Below are 18,781 nucleotides of genomic sequence, written 5' to 3'. Positions count from 1 at the left end.
CTTGCATCTTTCACATATTTGTAGTCAAATCTATGGGACAGATTCTGTCCCTTGCTATAGCCTGGCAGTATAAAAGAGCTGTAAAGCAAAGCAGAATGGAAATTTCCCCACACTGAAGCAGTGAGAGGCCAGTGCAGGCAGTACATCCCCTGGCATATGTAGGCATTCTGGGACAGATTAAGGGCAGAAGGGGCAGTGACCAGAGCAGTTTTCACTCTGGCTATTCTGGGCTGTAGAGTAGCAATGCCAGGCTGCTGTACTTAAAGCAGCCCTTAGAATTGCTTTCTTGTACTGTAGGCAGTGGTGAGCTGGAGCTAGTTCATGCGAACCAGTTGTTAAATTTTGAAGCAGTTTTAGAACCGGTTGTTAACCCGCTTCCCTGCAGGGGGCGCTGAGGCTTTGATGGGCTCCGGCTGGGAAGTGATGTAATTCCTCCTCCGGCCTCCGGGGGCGCTGCGCTGCGGGAGCCATGTGGGCTGCCGCCTGGCCCTGGGCACAAGCCCTGTTGCTGCTGCTGCTCCCCTGGCCCTGGGGCTCCCGCTGCTGCCTGGTGGGTCCCCCGGCTGCTCTGCTGGGCTTGGGCTGCGTCCTACTGTTTTCTCCGTGAGTACCAGCCACCCGTGCACCCCCTGTCTCCAGCCACCCCCTGCCAGCAGCCAGCCCCTGTCTCCAGCTGCCCCCGCACCCCCTGCCTGCAGCCAGCCCCTGTCTCCAGCCACCCCTGCATTCCCTGCCTGCAGCCAGCCCCTGCCTCCAGCCACCCCTGCCCGCAGCCAACCCCGCCGCACCCCCTGCCCTGCCCACACCAGCCCATCTCCAGCCACTCCCACACCCCCTGCCCGCAGCCAGCCCCTGTCTCCAGCTGCCCCCGCACCCCCTGCCCACAGCCAGCCCGTCTCCAGCCGCCCCCGCACCCCCTGCCCACAGCCTGCCCGCAGCCGGCCCCGCCGCACCCCGTGCCCTGCCCGTAGCCAGCCCCACACCTCTCCCTGCCCGCACCAGCTCCCGTCTCCAGCCACCCCTGCCCGCACCAGCCCCTGTCTCCAGCCACCCCTGCACCCCCTGCCCGCACCAGCCCCTGCCGCACCCCCTGCCCTGTCCGCAGCCAGCCCCTGTCTCCAGCCAGCCCTACACCCGCCTGCTCTGCCTGCATCCAGCCCCTACCTCCAGTCAGTTCCTGCCCTGTCTCCAGCCAGCCCCACACCCCCTTGCCTCCAGCCAACCCCGCACCCTCCTCCATCCAGCCAGCTCTGCACCCCCTGCTCTGCCTGCATCCAGCCCCTACCTCCAGTCAGTTCCTGCCCTGTCTCCAGCCAGCCCCATACCCCCTTCCCTCCAGCCAACCCCGCACCCTCCTGCATCCAGCCAGCTCTGTACCCCCTGCCCTGCCTGCAGCCAGCCCCGCACCCCCTGCTTTCAGCTAGCCCTGCCCCACACCTCTGTCTGCAGCTGGCCCCATGTCCAATGGTGCCCTGCAGTCCCCAGGGCAGTAACCCTGCACACCTGCTTCAATGAGGGGGGCATGGAGCAGCTGGGACCCACACATGTGCACACCCTAGGGTGACCAGACAGCAAGTGTGAAAAATCAGGACGGGGGTGGGGGGGTAATAGGAGCCTATATAAGAAAAAGACCCCAAAATCGGGACTGTCCCTATAAAATCGGGACATCTGGTCACCCTAGCACACCCCCAGGGAGTGGCGGGGACCCACACATATGAAACAGAGCTCATTTCTAGTTCAGGCCCATCTTTTTAAAAAAGAACTTTAGGCAGGGTTAACATACATCCGTATTTTCCCGGACAGGTCAGGTTTTTTGGTTCTTAAATCGCTGTCCAGGAGGAATTTTTAAATGTTAAAAATTCCTCCCAGGAAAATACGGATGTATGGTAACCCTCTTGGTACAAAAAATACATACTGGGGCACATCCCTTAAATCAGAGCTTTTTATAGGGAACCGGTTGTTAAGTTTTTGGCAGCTCATTACTGACTGTAGGTCATGTCAGCATCCAATGAAGTGAGCTGTAGCTCACGAAAGGTTATGCTCAAATAAATTGGTTAGTCTCTAAGGTGCCACAAGTCCTCCTTTTCTTTTTGCGAATACAGACTAACACGGCTGCTACTCTGAAACTTAGTTGAGTGAGACTTTTTGAATCTTACAATCTCTTTAGAACTTTTCAGGAGCAAAGTGTAGTTCTCCCTTTGAACACCAGGTGGCACATGGATCCGTTTGTTTTTTTGCCTGACCCTTTGTTTCACTGTTGGAGACTGAGGTTGATGCAACAATTCAGAGAAGTTTCAGAGTAACAGCTGTGCTAGTCTGTATTCGCAGAAAGAAAAGGAGTACTTGTGGCACTTTAGAGACTAACCAATGTATTTGAGCAAAAGCTTTCGTGAGCTACAGCTCACTTCATCGGATGCATACTGATGAAGTGAGCTGTTGCTCACGAAAGCTTATGCTCAAATAAATTGGTTAGCCTCTAAGGTGCCACAAGTACTCCTTTTCTTTTTGCAATTCAGAGAAGTGAGCTAATTTTCCCCAGGTTTTGAACTCCTTTCTATGCTCCCCACAACGGAATCCTGGGGAGAGGGAGGAAGATGAAACAATGAGGTGGCAGCACTGTGATGCACCCACTCAGCCTGCCAGGGCAGCCTTTAGAAACACTGTTAACTGAATCCTTATGCCATCACAGTATCTTTGTGTGAGTCTCAACATAGGCACAGCAGTTACACTGTCCCTCAGCTAGCAGCTACTGCCACCCACATTGTGCCAACCACACAATGGATGTTCCCTGCACACCCTTTCTGTGCCCTCCTGGGCTACATCGACTCATAGCTCTGGCAGCATGGGCAGCACTGCTTTATACCCCAAATCATACCTGTCTAGTGGGCAGTGATCCTCACACCTCACTACATCCTCCACTGACACTTGGGAGCTTCAATCACATGGGCATAAGTTACACCCCCCTGCTTGGTTACACTCCCAGAGAATACCTGCCACAGGGACACTGCTAACCCAGCACAAGCTGGATGCTGTGGTCCTAAGCACATTGACCCAGATCATACTAATCACACCAACATCCTTATGCTGCCCTGCTGGGCTAAGATAATATCTGCCATGTGGGCAGCAATCCATGCATAGCCTTACACTGCCATTCCCAGGCACATGTAACCTTGCGACAGAGAAGGGAAAATATCCAAAGGAGCCAAGGTCTCACTGAAACTCAGTGGTGCCTAAGTCACTTTTGAAAATGGATTTTAGGCTTCTAAGTCACTTAGCTGCTTCTGAAAATTTTGCCCAATATCTGGATCCAGATGGCAGCACTGCTTTTACTATTCAGCTGGTTGCTCTTGGTCCTCTGGGTACAGGGATCGTGAACATGTTAAACCTAGAGCGCAGCACATGCTCCCACATGCCGGAACAGTGCCATCCTCAGATACACAGTGCATAGGTGGCATTAGTTCCAGTCCCTCCTGCTCACAAGTCTTTTCATTTGGGCAACTCTGGCTCAGAAAATGTTAGAAGATAGTACTGACCCAGTGAACCCAGTGGATAGAAGTCCCTGCCAGTAACTGAACTTGTCCTGGACACCTGCTAACTAACCGGAGACTGATACAAAAATTTGGGCAGAGACCTCCACTGAGGTTCAGAGAATAACTCAGTGAGAAGCCTATCTCTGCTGTGCAGAGATGAATGTTTGTATCCTTACTAGGACAGGAACTGCCTTTTATATCTGCTTCTGCATGGAAGGTGTCTGATCAAACTGAAACCCAGCCCAGAACTTCACAACTGTTAGTTACATGGTCCAATACTCAACCACCCTTCTGGCTGTTATTTTTTAGAGAGTCCTCTAGTTCCTGCCTTTGTTGCCTATGGCTTCCCCAAGCACCTACATGGTGATACAAATATGATTTCTTGTCACTTTCACTGCTGTACAGGGGATTCTGAGTAGCAGCAGTAAAATGGGCAGAATTTTGTCAGTTTCACTTTGGTGCTTGCTTGCAAAGATGTCAGTCTGCAAAGACGGGGATCATATGCTGGGAAAACTGATTCATCATTCTCTGATGGCGAGGGCAACAGCATGAGTAGTGCAGGTGGTCTCGGGGGTTTTTACCATCATGATATCTAGTCCTGCTTTGAGTGGGGTTAAGCAATACTGTGGTAAAAACGCCTGAGCCCTATGTACAATATGACCTCACCATTGTTACCGCCAGCAAAGAATTACAGGTGTGTTTTCACAGGGAGACAGTCCAGCACAGGCTGTCCTATTTGGAAGGCTTTCTTTTAAACCACAGGTGCTAGGAACTGTTTTTAAAATGACGGCTTAATTTCTGCAGAATTGATGGCTTAGGACAGTGTTCCAGGGAAACATTCCCTGTCTGTTTTTCAAGCCCTACACTCTACAGTCTGCTGTTGCTGGGGACGTAGGAGAGTCCACATTAAAGCACACAATCCAGTGATTCAGCACCAGTACTAGCACCTTTAGGGTCCAGCAGGCAGTGCTTCCCATGGTACCCCTCTCAGTCCCCTGGCCAGGTATACCATAGATGAGAGAGAAGGTAGCTCAGAGGCTATCTCTTCCCATAGTGCCACCCTTGTCACACAGAACTCTAACACATAGCACTTGCATCTCATGCCCAGTTACAATGCTATCTACATGCCCCTGACATTGCCATTGTGTAATATGTTCATGTCTGGATAGCACCCAGTCCCTTGTAGTGCTGTTAAAACACAGCACTCACACCGAATCTAGGCATGGCACCCAGAGTCAGCACAGCATGGAGCGCTCCTTATAATACACTGTGTCATCTCACGTAGCCACAAATCCAGACACAGAACCCAGTTGCGGCAATACTCCTTATGCTAATATTTTGCTACATGTGGAGGTGGACCTTCTTGGGTACAGAGCACAGAATAGAGGAGGGAAGCTGGGACTGGGATAGGTCCATGACTCAGGTCCACCTGGTTCCCAAAAAATACTGAAGCATCAGCCTCTTTCCCTTCTCTACAGAAGCTGGTAATAGCAGCAGCTCTCACCAGCACACACTCTAGATTTATGGGCACCAGGGATAGTAAACATATCCAGCTCAATGGGCACTCCTCCCTATTCATCCTTAATGTCATCCATAGGTCCCACTCACACCACCAATAATAGTTCCCTACTGCAATGAGCAAAGCTCCCTGCATTATTCTAATTCCATCTGCAGATACATGACAGCCTATAGAAATTTGGTACCTGTGACCCAGAATGATGAGCCCAATATTGGCATCAGTGTTGTGGTATCAGGGCCATTGTTTGTAAGATTTGCACTGAGAACGTTTAGTTTGGGGCTTCAGAGGAACCCTGAGTGAACTTCTTGCTGGAATTTACTCTGCCCTGAGATTCCTTAGCCCTGTGCCTTTTGGGGGCACCTCCTAGGACCCATTAGCTTGGGAAATCCATGTTATTTTCTTTGGAAAATGTGTTTCCCTTAGTTTTAATGCTTTACTGAGAGCTCCTGCATTGCTCCTCGCAGCCACCAGATGTGCGCAGTTGAGCCACTTTGGCTCTGGTTACTAGCAATGATGTCAGAGGAATTGGATTGGAGGAGGAAGTCACCTGATAATCTGTAACCCAGGCAATGGTGCAGCCCCCTTCTCCACCCACACCCCCCTTTTTCTCCCCTTCAGCTGGCCTCCTTCTCAGAGACAAAGAGAGGAAAGGCAGGATTTATGCAGACAAAGGCTTTGCGGTGTTGGCAGGCTTCTCACCTTCCCCGTCTGGTCCTCTCTTTTATGCTAAAGCCCCTGGCCAGGATGGGGAAGGAGCAGCCTGGTTCACATTTTAGAGGCCCTTTGTCTTCTGAGCCTGACACAGGAGATTTGTCTCCTTCCTTTTCTGTGTGTGATCTGAGATGACAATCAGGGAAGTTTTTCAATCTGCTGCGGGGCTGGCTTGGTGAGGGGGGGACATCACTTGCACTCACACAGGCAGCTTTTGCTCCTCCAGGCTTTTTGACACTTTCTTGTTACGCAGTTTGAGAGGAGAAATTGGTAGGTTTTGTGCTAGTGACTGAAACAGAGTTGTCTAGAGGCACAGTGGGTACAGGAAGGCACTATGCACACCCTGTCCTTGACCCCGAGTCCGAGATACTTTTGCTGTTGCACTTCACTACTGCCCTGCAGCTCTCTGGCTGTATCAGTCCTAAAGATCTCCACAGCTCTGCCAGTGTACCTCATTCTTGTTCTGACACCCTCCCTGCACCCCCCTCTATATTCCAGTCTTCCATGCCCACACAGCACTCTCAGTGCACCTCCCTCTTGCTTTGTACTACACTCAGCTGTTCAGTCCTGGGCTCCCCACATGGCTCTGCCAGCGTGCCTCACTCCTGCCCTGCAGCACTCTCTGGACCCACCCAAATCTCTTACTTACACTTTCCCAGCACTCCCTTGTTGAGTCACCTAGGGTGTGCTGGGAATATGCTGGGCCAGTAGTTACAAGTCCCTAAGATGTGTTTAGTCATTCAGACACAGTCCTATATTGCTGATATAATCAGAAACTCCAATATTCTGCTTTGTTGCATCCCTCACTATTCCATGCAGTAATTCTGTAAAAGCACCTAATTTACAACATCCTTGACTGTTCCTGTTCTATTCCCTCTGCCCAGATCTGCCCAGGTACTTCAGTTCTGACCTCCAGCACCCCTGCTACTCCAGGCATAGAATCACTAATCCTTAGATTCTCTTTGTATGTCTAATATATTGCTATGATTCCTGCAACTGGTGCAGTCAGTTGAATGGCTGTAGAGTCGAGTACCACCCTCCCTCCCCCGCCTGCCCATATATTTTGTGTGTGCAGTTGGGTGGGTATGCGGGCATGACTGCAGAGCTCTGGCTTCATTTGAGCTGGTCTGTATATTGGAAAGAGGCTACTATCAAGAAATGAGCTATACAGTGTGTTTCCAGGGTGCAGAGTTCACTTCCTGGGCTCAACACTGTAAATAACCTGTGTGGTCCTCTCTCACGTTAGGGTACAATATTTGTGTGCTGATACTCTGAGTTTGTGCTTTCTATGGAAGTGTGGTACTCCTTGCAAGTGGAACCTCCGGAGTTATGGTGGTGCACTCAGGTGAAGGATGGCTACGATTTGTGCAGTACCTGAAAGTTCTGGGACCGTTACAGAACAAATGGAACACACTCATTGGCCTGAGGATCTTATTTCTATTTTAGACATGATACAATGAGTGAGGTCAAAAGGTGTAGTGTGGGAGGCCACAGAGCAAAGGTAAGATGAGGGTGGTGCTAGTAAGGTGATGCAGTTACTGAGATTAGTGGTGTGTGCAGCGTGGCTGTATCTGCATTTTAAATAGATGTGTACTTATTGTTTAGAATCTGCTTTTCTTACCTCTGATATTTTTCCTTTCTAAAACAGCTTCTCTTCCCTTCTCTCTGTTATGTTGGGGTGACTGCCATGGATTAGTCTTTGTGATCTTTAAGAGGCTCTCAAAGGGAGGAGGGAGTTTGAGGTTAATGTAATGGCCTTGTACCATGAGTGTAGTAGTCATCACGCTCTGTGTCGAGGGCATGCTGTATCTTGGGCATAGAGGCCTGGAGTAGCTGAGTTTGTGTAACATGGGTGTGTGATGCCCTTGTTCCTCCCAACCTTAGGGCTATGTTGATCAGGTTCAGTGATTCAGAGTAGGCCAGGCTATGTTGTAACTTTTCCTAGGCACAGCCTGTGTGTATAATTGCAGCATCTGGCTAGTTTCAGAGGGCTCTGTCCCAGGGATTATCAGAGCTTGCTCTCCCCAGTCTCCTTTCTGCAGAGTGCAGGCAGGAAGCATCTCCAGAAAGGATTTCCCGGGGAAGTGAGCCCATTGTTTCAGAGCTGGCAAGCTGGCCAAGCAGTTCCTTCATTTCCTCTTTTCCAGCAGCAGAGGGTGCTCTTGCACTGTCATGCAGCTTGCTTGCTTTCCCTGCTGCATTCAGCCATTTTAGGCAGGGTGTTTTCCTTCCCCATGGTCTCCATTTTGTCTTTATGACGCAGAAAATAAAAAGACTGAGCAAGGGAGGAGTCTAGCTGAGGCAAAGCTGCTGCTGGAGCTGTCACTGTGCTGCATTCCTAAGAGTCACACTAAGTTGACTGCAAGCAAAGTCAGGAAGGCTTCACTTGCATAGCGTGGGGACCAGAGCAAGAGGCTCCTCCTTGCCTGTGCTGAGGAAGACAGGAAAGTGGGAGCTGTATGTGAAGGGAGCTCAGAGTGGAAAACCCCCCTGCTACCTAGAGTCTGGGGAGTTAACAGCCTGAATTACCCATCCCCTAGATTCCCCCGACAGCCAGAGATTGCCCTCTCCTGCACCCTGCTCAGTACAGCTACTGGAGAGGGATGCCACAGCTGTGCCAGGGGAAGGAGCTTACACATCTGCAATATGGGGCTGTCTTCCCACCTTTGGAGAGGAGAGGAATTCCTCTCTGTGAGACTGGGATTGGGGGTTATCCCCCCACAAGTGGTGCAGAGTACAAAGCAGTCACAGTCGGGATAAGCCTTACCCCTCCAGCTGCTGTGTTATCCCAGCTTTGCCTGGGGAGCAGAGTTGCCCTGTTCCAGCTGTTTTGGAGTACAAGGTTTTATTGCCTTTTCTGTGTGTGTGTGGAGGGGGAAAGAGCTGGATTATTGTACCAGGTGCTCCGGGCGTGGGGGTGGGGGTTGTCTTCCCCAGCTACAGTGGGAGCCCATGCAGAAGTAACAGTATGTGTGACCAATGATTTCCTGTTGATATAGCTTTCTTTATAATTTGTGGTGTATATCTCAGGTGTCCTGCTCCTCCCTCTTGGTGTCCCAAGTGCTGTACAGTGGGATTGAGGAGGCAGGGCTTGCTCAGCCCAGGAGCAGACACCAGGTGGCGCACCAAGCTTTGGGAAGCTTTATTCTGCCTGCTGTGCTGCAGGAGTTCCTCTCTGATATCTGTTCCCCCCCCCCCCCTCCCAGCCCTTCTCCCCAAGATCCTGTACAAGTCAGGGGGAGGGGGCAGCACAGGGGAGTTGTGTGCTGTGTGTAATGCTAGCAGCCTTGTGCTTGTAGTGAAGTCAACAGCTGAATTCTGTACCCGAATGCCAGAGAGAAGTGGGGGCTTCTGGGGTCTGTGGCTCATAGCAGAGCAATGTGTTCTGTCCTAATCTGGCAAAGAGAGATCTCTGGGGAGGGGGCTGTGTTCTGTCCATGTGGGATCCAGGCATGTGGGGAAGAGGTGTCTCTCTGGGGAGGGGGCAGTGTTCTGTCCCTGTAGGACCCAGGAATGCAGGGGGAAGAGGTGTTTGGGGAGGGGACTGTATTCTGTCCCTGTAGGACCCAGGGGAAAGGGTGTCTCTGGGAAAGGGGATGTGCTCCATTTGTCTTAGGGTACGTCTTAACTACCCGCTGGCTCAGCAAGTAGTGATCGATCTATCGGGGATCGATTTATCGTGTCTAGTGTAGACGCGATAAATCGATCCCCGAATTGACGCCTGTACTCCACCTTGGCAGGAGGAGTAAGTGGAGTCGACAGGGGCGCCACCGCGGTTGACTCGCCACCGTGAGGACGGCCAGGTAACTCGAACTAAGATACTTCGACTTCAGCTACGCAAATAGTGTATGTTAGTTCCAACCCCCCCTCACCCCCTCAGTGCAGCCCAGGCCTTGGTTTTCTGTATAGCCCCTCTCTGCATGATTGCTGAGCTCTGCCTAGGAGCCTCAAAAAGTGTTTTGGCCTGAAGTGTGATGCTGTACCTGGAGGAATTATTTTGAGTGTTGGTTCGTAGGGGGAGACTTTATTTATGTCTGAGCACAGTCACCCTTGGGGTCGGTCTGTTTGTTTTGAGTTTTTTTCAGGCAAGTAGTCCTACAGCGGGGGGTCCTGTTCCCAAGACCTGGGTGTCTCCAGCTACATTGTTCCTATGAAATTTAGTTGTTTTGGGGATTGTAAAGATGAGACAGTCTTTGAGGTAGCCAAGTCTTCATCTGGCAGGTGCCTTGTACATTAGGGGACCAGAACTTTGAATTCTGCTGTGGAGTTAATGGTGACCCATGAGATTCATGATATTTTGCATACACTTTTGTTGCTAATGAGGTATGTTGCTTCAGCCTCTTTGTAGCAGTTGCACCTTAGCCTAGTGAGTTACACTAGTCCCAACTGCAGGTGATGAAAGCATTGATCTCTGGCTAGGTCATCTTCTAAGAGGAGTGGGTGAAGCCTACCCACCTTTGAAGGGGGCATTGATATTCTTTCTGATTTATCACTGATAACCATCACTAGCCTATGTCAGTCATGAAGAGGATGGGGGTCAGAGTTTCCAGGGCTTCTGACTGGGTGATGGGTTTGAACTGGATCAGGGCAGGTGAGGTGGGAGCATTCCAGGTTCAGAGAAGGTTTCCCTTGTCTTTTTCTCTCTCTCTGATTTGAGTGATTTTTATCTATACAGTTGGAGGGAAGCTCTTAGTGATTGTCAGGCTTTGATCTGTGTGTATGCGGGCATTGTGGGCCAATTAACCACTTCCCATGTGGAACAGTTCTGCTGGTTGTGATTGGGTTAATGTGACTGTGTATGTGTGAGAGAGAGAGAGAGGTTGCTTAAGTGCTGTGTGTGTCTGTATGTGGCTTTGAGGTTATTAATTGGTTGTAGCTGATCTGGGTTTGTACCATAGATGCTCCAGTCATCTGCCTTTTTACCTCACTTGCCATAGCCCATTGGAGAACCACAATGACTCGTGTGGAAGGTGTGAAGGGCAGAGAAGTTTAGTGCAGCTACTCTATCTCCCCAGTGGTTTTGCTCAGGGTTTCAGATGGGTTTGGCTCTAGGGAGGTCGCTATGTCCTCAGCCACACAGGCTATTTTTGAATAGTAGGTTTAGCTATTTGGTAAGAAATGGATTCATGTGCTTCCTGTACGGGCCATGTTCAAGAAAGTGGCTTGATGATCCTCTGTCTATACAGCATCCATTTCTGTAGTGTCTGAGGGCCTAAGCACTGTTCCCCACTCTCCACATCTGTCTGTCTGTCTAGGCTGCTCAGCCCCACTTTTAGTTCACACTTGTACCTCCTTGTTGAACTGTGCTGTTGAATGGTAAGTCAAAAATGACCTAATAGGTCTCTTCCACCTCTCCTGTCTGCTTCCTCAATTCCAAGACTCAATTTATTCTCCAGGGTATTTTGTACAGTTTAATCCTAAAGTCCCAAGCAATGGGACTTCTATCCCTTTCCTAGGGACATGATTGCACAGTTTAATAGATTTTATGTTTTTCCCCTTTCTTTAATCATGTTATCTTTGCCCACACCCTAAATCCTTCATGAGAGAGCTCCCCAGGAGCATAGTATGGGCGCTTCCTTCATCCTAAGAGCCTCTCTGATATCTGGGAATTGTTATAGCAGCTGCTTTTCCTTTAAGCTTCTCTGAGTTGCAGTGTCCTTCATTTATGTGTGCACACAGAAAATTAGGTCAGTGACTGTGTTTTCAGTCGCTGCTCTGTCTGCTTTTAGCCTAGGATATGAGCACATGACAGGGGGAGGGAATCCAAGGGGAAGCACCATCATGGGTTAGCTTCTGAGGAGAGAGAGATGCTGCTCTTCCCTTCCATGTTACTATGGGCAGTATAGTCTCAATGTGAAAGAAGAGCAGGGCATTGGGACTAGTGGGGGCAGTCCTGAGAGAATGTGATTGGCAGTTAATGTTCCTTCTGCCAAATATATTTTCAGGAAATCTATCTGTTATTTAGATCAATGTTGCAGCTTAATACTGTCCCATGCACTCCTCAGTAGGTGGAGGGGTTGGTTCTGCCCTTTGTAGTCACCTATGAGCCAAACCAGCTGGGAGGAAGAATTTAATCAGAAAAATGTGAATGATAATTAGGAATCATGTAAGAACACTGCACTAGCCACCCCAAAAGCCACAATTGAGAAAGAAGGCTGTGTTGGTTAAATAAATGACCTGGTTCAAAGGGGAAGTGAAGGCAGCTATTTATATATTTTTTTAATATATAAATAAAAAACAAATGAAAGAAAGGGGAAGTTGATAGTATTGAATATAAATCAGTAGTTAATAATTTGTAGAAAATTAATAAGGGAAGCGAAGGGTCACAAGGAGCAATCTATGGCCAGCAGAATTAAGGACAATAAGGAGTTTTTCAAATATATCAGGAACAAAAAGAATCCTAGCAGTGGTATAGGTCCATTATTAGATGGAAATGGTAGAATTATCAATAGTAATGCAGAAAAAGCAGAAGTTTTCAATAAATATTTCTGTTCTGTAATTGGGGGGGAAAACAGATTATATAGTCTCATCATATGGTGATAACACACTTTCTATTCCACTACACTCTCTTGGGGATGTTAAATGGAAGCTTTTAAAGTCAGACTTTTTAAAATCAGCAGGTCCACATGATTTCCATCCAAGTGTTGTAAAAGAGCTGGCTGAGGAGATGGTTGAACTATTAATGTTGATTTTCAATAAGTCTTGGAGCGCTGGGGAAGTTCTAGAATAGCAAAAGAAAGCTAATGTGCCAGTTTTTAAAAGGGTAGGTGGGATGACCTAAGTAATTAAAAGCCTGTCAGCCTGACACTATTTAACATTTTTATCAGTTTATTTAACGTAAAATCATAACTGATGAAGTTTGCAGTTGACACAAAAATGGGGGGCGTGGTAAATAATGAAGAGGACAGTTCACTGATACTGAGTGATCTGGATCACTTAGTGAACTGGACACAAGCAAACAATATGCATTTTAATATGGCTAAATGTATACATTTAGGAACAAAACATGTTGTCCATACTTACAGGACAGGGGGCTGTATCCTGGGAAGCAGTGACTCTGAAAACATTTGGAGGGGGTGGGGTGGATAATCAACTGAACACATGATCCCCCTAGACACTGTGGCCAAAAGAGCTAATGTGATCCTGGTATGCATAAATTGGAATCTTGAATGGGAATAGAAAAGTTATTTTACCTCTATATTTAGCACTGCAACTGCTGCTGAAATACTGTATCTAGTTTTAGTGCCCACAATTCAAGAAGGATTTTGATACATTGGAAAAGGTTTAAAGAGCCACAAGAATGGTTAAAGGATTAGAAAACCTGCCTTGTAGTGATAGATTCAAAGAGCTCAATCTATTTAGCTTAACAAAGAAAATGTTAAGGGATGACTTGATTAGTCTAGAAGTATCTGCGTGGGGAACAAATATTTAATAATGGGCACTGCAGTCTAGCAGAGAAAGGATAACATAATCCAGTGGGTGTAAATAGAAACTAGACAAATTCAGCCTGGAAATAAGGCGTAAGTCTTTGACTGTGAGAGTAACTAACAGTGCATCCGATGAAGTGAGCTGTAGCTCACAAAAGCTTATGCGCAAATAAATTTGTTAGTCTCTAAGGTGCCCCAAGTACTCCTTTTCTTTTTGTGAATACAGACTAACACGGCTCTCTACTCTGAAACCTAACAATTTACCGAAGGGTGTAGTGGATTCTCCATCACTAACCATTTTTAAATCAAGATTGGATGTTTTTCTCAAAGTTCCACTCTAGGAATTATTTTGGGGCAGCTCTCTGGTCTGTTTTATACTGGAGGTCAGACTAGATGATCATGATGGTCCCTTCTGGCTTTGGAATCTGTGAATATACGCAAGAGGACTTCATAGCCATGCTGCAGTTTGAGGGCGTTAATAACCCTTTCCTTCGTTCCTTCAGCTTGCCTCTATTGCTGCTTTCAGAGTAACAGCCGTGTTAGTCTTCTGGAATTAGTATATCCTCTGCTCCCATCCCTTGGGAGATCATGGGATCAATGGGGGGGTGCAGTCTTTTCAATATGGGATTACTTCAACCCATGATGTCACACGCAGCCAATGAAGGAGTGAGCTTTTAGGTGTCTGGACAGCATGCCATCTCAGTCTTCTCTCTTCTTGGGGAAGCTACTGCATATCTGAGAAGGTGAGGATGGCAGAGGGGGATGGGATCCTGGGGCCAGGGCCAGGCTCTTTTAGGGTGTTTTTAGACCCCTAAAATGCAAATTCCTGGAGTGATGAGTGGAAGATCCCCCAACCCAGAAAGAAAAGAGCCTGTGACACAATGCCTGTCAAAGATAAGAAACGAGCCTCTGTCAAGGTGTGAGACGTTTTGCCAGTGCACCAAGGGGAAGATTCAATATGTAGGGCCCTACCAAATTCACGGACATGAAAAACACATCACAGATTATGAAATTTGGTCTTTTGCGTGCTTTTACCCTATACTATACAGATTTCACTGGGGAGATCAGCGTTTCACAAATTGGGGGTCCTGACCCAAAAGGGAGTTGCAGGGGGGTCGCAGGATTATTTTAGGAGGGGTCACAGTATTGCCACCCTTACTTCTGCACTGCTGCCTTCAGAGCTGGGCAGCCGAGAGTGGCGGCTGCTGACTGAGGCCCCAGCTCTGCAGGCAGCAGCGCAGAAGTAAGGGAGACAGTACCACATCATGCCATCCTTATTTCTGCACTGCTGCTGGTGCTGCCTTCAGAGCTGGGCTCCCGGGCAGCAGCCGCCACTCTCCAGCTGCCCAGCTCTGAAGGCAGCGCTGCCACCAGCATAGGCGCCGACTCCATGGGTGCTCTGGGGCTGGAGCACCCACGGGGGAAAATTAGTGGGTGCTCAGCACCCACCGGCACCAGTCAACTGTTTATGAGGCCTGTGGGCCCCATCAGCTGTTCAGCGGGGCTGTCGAGGGGGGCAATCAGCAGTTTTTTGCAAAGCCGGGAGCCACCACCAATCAGCTGTTTCCGGCTCTGAGCTGCTTCACTGATCAGTGCAGCCAAAACAGCTCTTCCCAGCAGGGCTGTTTAGCTGTTTTTTGGCCACCAGGCAATCCATGACATGGATTCCGCTCCTGGGGCAGGGGCTGAGTGACCCCACCACCCCGCCTCCTCATCCTACTTGCTTCTCATGGGCAGCAGGCTGCTTTCTGTGGCTCTGCAGCTGAGCAGCTCCCAGCCTTGCTTCAACCTCTCAGCCAGCTAAAGGCAGTGGCAGCAGCTGATAAGTGTATTTCAAAGCGGGTCTTGGGGTGAGGGTGGCTGGGGGGGGACTGAAACCCCTTCCCAGGTGGCTGTGCTGAGAGCCGGCACCTGGCTGCTGGCGGGTGGCCGTTTGCATGGGGGGGCACCGGCTGCTGCCCAGCTGTCTGCCTCTGGCAGGGGGCTCAGTCAGAGGCGTCTCCAAAAACATCCCCTGGACCCCCGCAGCACAGAGAGACTGAGAGTACCAGCCCCCACCGGGCAGCTGGACCGGGACGGGCATGGGGGGGTTCTCCTGGGCTGCTGTAGCATGCGGTGCCCCCCTGCTTGCCCTCCCTGCCCAGTCAGAGACGCCTGCCTCTCAGGGACAGTGGCCATGTCTATGCAGTGCGCTTGGTCCCCCTCCCTGGCATCTGGGTGACTGCCTCTTATGGGAGTGGCGGGGTGGAAGGGAAGAGGCAGTGGGGAAGGGATGGGGTGGGGGAGAGAGAAACTCCAAGCTACCAGGGGAAACCTTCCTAGCAGTGCAATCTCTGCCTTGGGGTGTGCCACAAGTCTTCCTTTTCTTTCTCCCAAGGGAAGGGCTAGTGTGTGACCCTTGGGGTACAACCTGGGCTGGAACTATCTCCTGTTTAGTCCATGTGCTCTGGCAAACACAAGTCCAAGCATCATGTTGAGGGGAGGGGGGACATTGCTGAATCCCAGGGTTGAGTAATTCTCTGGTGATGGTCATTGAATTGCTAATTGTAATGTAATTGTGCTGCACAATGGCTGGTGATGGTTGTGTAACATCCACCCAGTCATTTGGTCAAGTGCCTTGTTGTTTCTGGGGAGTTGCCTTCTGGGCTACTCCCAAATTTGCAGCATATTTCATTAATACCATACAGCACAATCTCATAATTTCATACACTTTAATGATGTACATATTTCGACAGAACAGTGGGTTTCAGCAAATCATAACCTTTCCCATGATACCTTACATGGCATGCTTTATATGAAATATAAAGAATATATACAAATGATAAATATGGGGCTTAAAGAGCACAGTATGCCACTACCCCAAGGGATAGAGCAGTGGCTCTCAAACTTTTTTACATGACCCCTTTCACGTAGCAAGCCTCTTGAGTGCGACCCCCTCCCCCCCCTTTAAATTAAAAACACTTTTTATATATTTAACACCATTATAAATGCTGGAGGCAAAGCGGGGTTTGGGGTGGAGGTTGACAGCTTGCGACCCCCCCATGTAATAACCTCATGACCCCCTGAGGAGTCCCGACACCCAGTTTGAGAACCCCTGGTATAGAGTGTCACAGCTAGAAACCCCAACGCTTGGGACTTTTAAAAGGAGACTGGACAAAACATGCAGTAAGGATCAGCCCTGCATTGGCAGGGAGATGGACTGAGCCAGGATGATCACTGTCAAGGTTCCTCCCCCACTCTGAACTCTAGGGTACAGATGTGGGGACCTGCATGAAAAACCTCCTAAGCTTATCTTTACCAATTTAGGTCAAAACTTCCCCAAGGTACAAAATATTCCACCCTTTGTCCTTGGATTGGCCGCTACTACCACCAAACTAATACTGGTTACTGGGGAAGAGCTGTTTGGACGCGTCTTTCCCCCCAAAATACTTCCCAAAACCTTGCACCCCACTTCCTGGACAAGGTTTGGTAAAAAGCCTCACCAATTTGCCTAGGTGACTACAGACCCAGACCCTTGGATCTTAAGAACAATGAACAATCCTCCCAACACTTGCACCCCCCCTTTCCTGGGAAATGTTGGATAAAAAGCCTCACCAATTTGCGTAGGTGACCACAGACCCAAACCCTTGGATCTGAGAACAATGAAAAAGCATTCAGTTTTCTTACAAGAAGACTTTTAATAAAAATAGAAGTAAATAGAAATAAAGAAATCCCCCCTGTAAAATCAGGATGGTAGATATCTTACAGGGTAATTAGATTCAAAAACATAGAGAACCCCTCTAGGCAAAACCTTAAGTTACAAAAAAGATACACAGACAGAAATAGTTATTCTATTCAGCACAATTCTTTTTTCAGCCATTTAAAGAAATCATAATCTAACACATACCTAGCTAGATTACTTACTAAAAGTTCTAAGACTCCATTCCTGGTCTTTCCCCGGCAGAAACCAGCATATAGACAGACACACAGACCCTTTGTTTCTCTCCCTCCTCCCAGCTTTTGAAAGTATCTTGTCTCCTCATTGGTCATTTTGGTCAGGTGCCAGCGAGGTTACCTTTAGCTTCTTAACCCTTTACAGGTGAGAGGAGCTTTCCCCTGGCCAGGAGGGATTTCAAAGGGGTTTACCCTTCCCTTTATATTTATGACAATCACAGAGGGCTTTTCCCCCTGGAACTTCTGTTATTCCATCCCACTCTCCTGGGAGTATAAATTCTGGTACTAAAGACCTAGTGCCGGGATCCCATATTCCTTGCACTGGAATTGGGAATTAGTGCCCTGACGTGCAACTCCTCCTATTGGGCCAGTGTAGATCCTGCTGTTAGTACAGCTATTTGCAGGTGCCCTTGTATTTAGCTGAACCCTGGGACTCAGTCCCTGTGTATAGCCCCACTAAACTGAGAGCTAAACTGACACTACTGCAGAAGAGAAGAATGAGGGGGGATTTGATAGCTGCTTTCAACTACCTGAAAGGGGGTTCCAAAGAGGATGGCTCTAGACTGTTCTCAATGGTAGCAGATGACAGAACGAGGAGTAATGGTCTCAAGTTGCAGTGGGGGAGGTTTAGATTGGATATTAGGAAAAACTTTTTCACTAAGAGGGTGGTGAAACACTGGAATGCGTTACCTAGGGAGGTGGTAGAATCTTAGAGGTTTTTAAGGTCAGGCTTGACAAAGCCCTGGCTGGGATGATTTAACTGGGAATTGGTCCTGCTTCGAGCAGGGGGTTGGACTAGATGACCTTCTGGGGTCCCTTCCAACCCTGATATTCTATGATTCTATGATACTATCCTGCTGTGTGGATCCGAGTGTGCTTGTACAGTGAATTTTTGGCATGCACATGTGGCTATATTTATCTCATTGTGCTGGTAGTGCTACTTCCTTGGTGTAATGATGACATTATGCTAAGATGAATCCTGAAAATAGTGCCCTGGTGTGATGGTCACTCTGTGCTGTTCATGTGAATCCTGCATTTTTGTATGCTGTGTTGTTGTAGCCCTGTTGTTCCCAGGAAATTAGAGAGACAAGGTGGATGAGGTAATATCTTTTATTGGAGCAACTTTTGTTGGTGAGAGAGAGAGAAGCTTTGGAGCTTTCACAGAGTTCTTCTTCCTGAAGAAGAGTTCTGTGAAAGCTCCAAAACTTCTCTCTCTCACCAACAGAAGCTGGTCCAATAAAAGATATTACCTCATCCACCTTTCTTCTCTAATGTGAATAGCCTCCTTCCAAAACTGTCAGAGGTGCTCGGGGGAGGGGGCGGAGAGGAGCGAGCGGTGGGCAGACTGGGGAAGGGACGGAGCGGGAGTGGGGCCTTGGGAGGGGGCGGAGCGGGGGTGGGGCCTTGGGAGGGCACCCACCGGCAAAACCAAAAGTCAGCACCTATGGCCACCAGCAGCAGTGCAGAAGTAAGGGTAGCAGTACCGCAACCCTCCCCACACACAATAACTTTGCAATACCCCCCCACCCCCCAACTCCTTTTTGGGTCAAGTCCCCTACAATTACAACACCATGAAATTTCAGATTTAAATACCTGAAATCATGAAATTTACAATTTTTTAAAATCCTATGACCATGAAATTGACCAAAATGGACCGTGAA

General features: G+C 48.8%; 1 protein-coding gene across 1 annotated transcript in view; it reads left to right on the top strand.

Moving 5' to 3' along the window:
• Positions 1-18,781, top strand: part of DIAPH1 (diaphanous related formin 1) — a 164,937-nt gene that overhangs the window by 110,621 nt on the left and 35,535 nt on the right. The window lies entirely within an intron of this gene.

The sequence above is a fragment of the Caretta caretta genome, chromosome 8 (assembly GCF_965140235.1).
Source record: "Caretta caretta isolate rCarCar2 chromosome 8, rCarCar1.hap1, whole genome shotgun sequence".
NCBI classification, from domain to species: Eukaryota; Metazoa; Chordata; order Testudines; family Cheloniidae; genus Caretta; species Caretta caretta.
Note: the sequence above shows the minus strand (reverse complement) of the source record. Positions and strands in the feature narration are given on the sequence as shown.